Source organism: Mesoplodon mirus (genome assembly GCF_964341445.2).
Source record: "Mesoplodon mirus genome assembly, chromosome: 16".
In the NCBI taxonomy this organism is placed as follows: Eukaryota; Metazoa; Chordata; class Mammalia; order Artiodactyla; family Ziphiidae; genus Mesoplodon; species Mesoplodon mirus.
The window spans coordinates 66,512,592-66,517,866 of NC_138992.1; the positions used below are offsets into that span (position 1 = coordinate 66,512,592).

The 5,275-nt window shown below is 42.1% G+C and overlaps 1 protein-coding gene across 13 annotated transcripts in view; it reads right to left on the reverse strand.

The window, feature by feature from the left end:
- SGK3 (serum/glucocorticoid regulated kinase family member 3) overlaps positions 1-5,275 on the reverse strand; it is a 117,694-nt gene that overhangs the window by 111,843 nt on the left and 576 nt on the right. For 5 of the 13 annotated variants that reach the window (XM_082601701.1, XM_082601709.1, XM_082601705.1 and 2 more), the window contains exon 2: positions 4,409-4,516. The exons of 7 other annotated variants lie outside the window; for them this stretch is intronic. The gene's annotated coding sequence lies outside the window, so the exon portion shown is untranslated. Of the gene's footprint in view, positions 1-4,408; positions 4,517-5,188; positions 5,205-5,275 lie in introns of those variants that run through there. One more of the 13 variants, XM_082601696.1, reaches the window with a different exon arrangement.

Below are 5,275 nucleotides of genomic sequence, written 5' to 3' on the forward strand. Positions count from 1 at the left end.
TGACTCTTTTTGAATTATGGTTGAATTATGGTTTTCTCAGGGTATATGCCCAGTAGTGGGATCGCTGGGTCATATGGTAGTTCTATTTGTAGTTTTTTAAGGAACCTCCATACTGTTCTCCATAGTGGCTGTACCAATTCACATTCCCACCAGCAGTGCAAGAGTGTTCCCTTTTCTCCACACCCTCTCCAGCATTTACTGTTTCTAGATTTTTTGATGATGGCCATTCTGACTGGTGGGAGATGATATCTCATTGTAGTTTTGATTTGCCTTTCTCTAATGATTAATGATGTTGAGCATTCTTTCATGTGTTTGTTGGTAATCTGTATATCTTCTTTGGAGAAATGTCTATTTGGGTCTTCTGCCCATTTTTGGATTGGGTTGTTTGTTTTTTTGATATTGAGCTGCATGAGCTGCTTGTATATTTTGGAGATTAGTCCTTTGTCAGTTGCTTCATTTGCATATATTTTCTCCCATTCTGAGGGCTGTCTTTTGGTCTTGTTTATGGTTTCCTTTGCAGTGCAAAAGCTTTTAAGTTTCATTAGGTTGCATTTGTTTATTTTTGTTTTTATTTCCATTTCTCTAGGAGGTGGGTCAAAAAGGATCTTGCTGTGATTTATCTTAGAGTGTTCTGCCTATGTTTTCCCCTAAGAGTTTGATAGTGTCTGGCCTTACTATTTTTATTTTAAAAACAGGGAGGTAAATAACTAGAGTAATAAAGTTCCTTCTCATTTTTCAACTCAAGCAAGCAATCAATCAGTTCCTTAGTGAAGCCCCACTATACCTGAGGACTTTTCATCCAGCAGTCTGTAGACTGGCTAGTCCACCAGTGAGCCTAATTTTGTATATGAATATACTATATATGAAGTTCATTTTACCTACAGGAAAAAAAAAATGTTTGGTATAGACTGGCATAGCAAATACATCAGGACTCTGAATGGAAGAAATGAACCCAAACCACATTCATTACTAGATGCTTTGTAAACATAATGTCATTTATTTAAAATCACAGAACAGTGAAAATAATGACATCATTATCTCAACATTATAGGCATTCTCCAAAAAGAGCAAGCCTTTGAAAAGGTACAAAATCCAAGCCTTTCCTCAACCGAAAGCCTATCAAATCATCCCTACTCTCAAGTTAAAAGCCACTAAACCAGCTCTCTACATTTTAATTATCTGCAAACAAACTCATTTTGCAGCCTGAAGAAACAGCTGCCTATAATGACAGTTCTACACGTGGTGGTACAAAGGAACCCTGCCCGCCCATATCATATACCAAGAGATGTTTCTATGATCCCATATAGGTCTTCCCTATATTCATGGCCCGGTGGAAGGAGGCAAAGCAGCCCTCTGCATGAATCCTCCACCATGAGATCACACTAACATCTCTTACTTCACCCACACATCTCCCATTTTCCATCTTACATAGCATCAATCTCTTACCCTACCACAATTCCCCTTACATAACAACCCTTCTTTCACTCACCCCCAATGCCCACCCGAGGAACAGAGATTTTGGTGTTGAATAATATCAACAGAAGAAATAGTGGCTACAAAGAGAAGAACTAAGGCAGGTTTTCAGGACCCACAGGAAACAGGAAAGGCCCTGAGAAATTGGACAAGGGCAAGAATATTGTACACTGCCCTAATTCCCTTTGAAAACTCCCTGGCTCAGCTTCAGACAGGCAATAACATTTGACTGGTTGATGCTCTGAGTTAGCCTCCGATATCGGATCTCCATGTTGTCTTCTTCAGCAATGACAATTAACTCAAAGTTAGTATGGAGTTAAAGTTACTTTGACATGAACTACAAGATGTAGAATCGGCACCACCTTTCCCCATGAAATGTTTTAAAAAGTGAAATGAGAACAAAGATTCCACTATAAGGAATGCAATAGGTAAAGGAAAACAGAGACACTGAGTCCCTTAAAATAATGTGGGAGCTGTTTCTATCAGGAATAACGTGTTACATAATTTGAGTTTCATGGATCAGCAGTTTAGTCAGTAATTTACATGAATTTTTTTAAAAGAGAAAAAAAAAACTCAACCCTGAGGATTGGAAAAGGTAAAATGGTTTCTGAAACAAGGCAGATTTCAAAAGTATTTTATTCCACCCTCACACAGAAGAAGGCTGACAGGCAGATGACTCGGTCTGGCTTCATTAAGGGTTTCCTACCGTCTAGTATCCCTCATGGGAAGGGCCACTCCATCTCTTGTTTTTCTCAATAGCCCTTCCCAATTCCTCCCACTACGTAATGGCCATATTGACCTCTGTCATTGAAGGTTATCCATCTGGAGGTAACATACTTTAGGATACAGAGAGTTATATTTGAAGGATAAAAAGTTGAGGGATTTTTGTTGTTGTTTTTTAAAAGACCCTTTATATTAAAGTAATTGCAATACTTCAAAGAACACAGTAGTGATGTCAGACACTTAAAAAAAACTACAATACCTATGGTCATTGTATGTGAACTTGATCATAAATCTAGGTAGCTGAATCATTTCACTTACACTGAAAACCTACAGTGATTTGTAGTCCTTAAAAATGACCTTAAATGAGCAGGGAGAGACAAGAAAGCTGTCAACACAAACACGAAATCTATGTGTCCAATCGAAACTCTCTCCAATTCAGAGGAAAAAAGTAGGATGCTTGAGAAAGGAAAAAAAAATAACAAACCTATTTGTTTTTTCAAAAACCAGACATGAGGGACTTCCCTTGTGGTCCAGCGGTTAAGACTTCACGCTCCCAAAGCAGGGGGCCCAGGTTCGATCCCTGGTCAGGGAACTAGATCCCGCATGCTGCAACTAGAAGATCCTGCATGCTGCAAGGAAGATCCTGCGTACTGCAACTAAGACCCCATGTAGCCAAATAAATTAATTAAAAAAAAAAACAGAGATGCTAAATCCCAAGAAATGAGTCCAAAGGGCATTCCATCTCATCCCTTTTGTAGAAAATATGTTGTAGCAGATACTGTTTGAAATAACAGAGAAACGTTGAACTAGGCCTGGCAATCTCTTAGGTACAAATCAACTATGGGGTTTGAGAGGCATAATGTTTTGAAATAGCAAGAAATCTGAAGTCATTGGGAATCATTTATTCCACAAATGTTTATCACAGGCTGGCATGTGCCAGACACTGTCCACACACCTGCTCTCCATTCAAGCTCTGCCTGTTACCAGCTGTGCCATCCTGGATAAAGCATTTTAATAATTCTATGCCTCCGTTTCTTCATCTGTAAAAACAGGAATAAAAAATGGCTACCAACCTCACAAGGACCCTCTGAAGAGCAAATAAGTATACCTGGAAGGACTTTGTAAACCATGAAAGTGTTAGTTGTCATTTGGCTGAATTGAATTGAATTCATCAATGTCTGTGTGCCATAAATTATATCAGAGGAAAGTGAGCCTTCCTGCTTCTAGGAGACACTTCATAATCTTATTAAATAAGGCTTAGAGTGTCATTTAATCATCTCCCTGGAAATTTAAATATATGAAACAGAGAGAGAAAGGTAGTATGATGTGCAGATTTTGACATTAGATTCATAATCACCATAATGACAAGAACTGTGTTTGTTTTATTCACCATTTTGGGTCTCAATCTGGCCATCAGGCCAAGGCACTCATTGGAAGAGGACACTTAATCCTGGAAAATATTCTCTCTACATATCTGCAAATCACAAAATGGTTACCTAGAAGGTTGATCCATCAACTCAATGTTACCTGCAGCAAATGGCAGTAAAATTACAAAGCATTATTTGTTACATTGATGTGTTCAAACAAAAATGTTCTATTTTATGGTACATTTCAAGTTCAATCTGACCCTAAAATATAAGCTACAGTCAAATAAATTGTCAAACATATCGGGAAGGAAACAAAATTAGCCTCAGTGCAGTGGCACTTGAAGAAAGGGGGAAGTTTTGGTCTCTCCAGAGTTAGCTAAGGATGGGCACTACGGCCGATGAGAAAGACCATGTTACGCAAGATGCTAGGGATGTGGCCAGAGATCTGCAAGGAAGAGGTCTCACTCCCGTGGCTCCAGACTCCCTTCCCCCAGGGAGGGGAGGGGTGGTGGCTTGCTTACAGGACTGGAAGCAGAGAGGGCCAGAAGGCACACCCAGTCCTAAAATATGGCTGAAACTTCCTCTAATGTTCCTAGCTCTTGAAGTGACATTCAGGGAAGTGAAGTATGCATAGCCTCTTCATTGTTAGAACTGCTATAATTTAACATTTTGAGTTCATAATTTGAGTTAATACTTATAAAGCACTTAGAAAGAGCCTAACACATGTAAGAGCTATCTAAGTGTCTGCTAAATAAATAAAGCACTTCCCAGATTGGCCAGGTGAATTATCAACCTAGTGACAAAGTAGAGAATCAAAATACACAACGGTCTACTATTTTTTTTACCTTGATAAAGCTTTGGAAACTGTCGTGCTCTGTATTTATTCCTGCACCTCAAGTGTACCCTACAGAGTCTTGTGCAGAACTGAAATTCTAATCACGGTTCAGAGGTCACTGCAAAATTAAATAATGAAAGAGTTAAGTCTCAAGAGATGAATTCTCTTTTCTGTCTTTCCAAGTAACCACCACTGAAAAGGACAGAATCTAAAAATCTCAAAGCCTTTCTAGACGGCACATACCAACGCTAATGTGGGGATCAACAGAGCCAGATGCACTTTAAAAGGCATAGAAGGGGTTCAAGTCACAGGGAACGTAAAGAGCAGCCACGCACGGAAGTCGCAGACTACAGGTCCGCTGACAACAGGTTAATGATTTCCATGCCCTCCGCTCCCGAGGCCTCCTCCATCCCGGATGCTCACAGATGACCCGCATCCACTCCTGACCTCAGGTTGTGGCGCGGGTGGGATCTCCCACCCGCCGGTTCCCGGCTCCTCTACGCTCCGAAGCCGTTCACGGGTTAACACCACCCGCCCCCCCCCCCCCGCCCGAGACACCACTCGGGCGTTTAGGAATCGGAAGGCAGAATCTTAGTTCACCTCGAGGAAACGAAGCCCACAAAACTCTCAGAGCCAAGGCTGGGCCGGGGGTATGGCTCTTCCCCTCAGACCAACTCGGAGGCTTCCGGGCTGAGGGAGGGGCGCTGCCAGGGGACCCGGGAAAGTCACGTTTGCTCTGGGAAGAGGCAGCAGGCGAGGCCCGGGCTCCCCTCACCCCGCCCCGTCTCACCTGCCCGAGGGGCCCGACTGCGGCCCGGACGCGCGCGGACCCTGCCGCCCGCCCACCCGCCTTGGGTCCCGGCGGCTCCGCACCTAC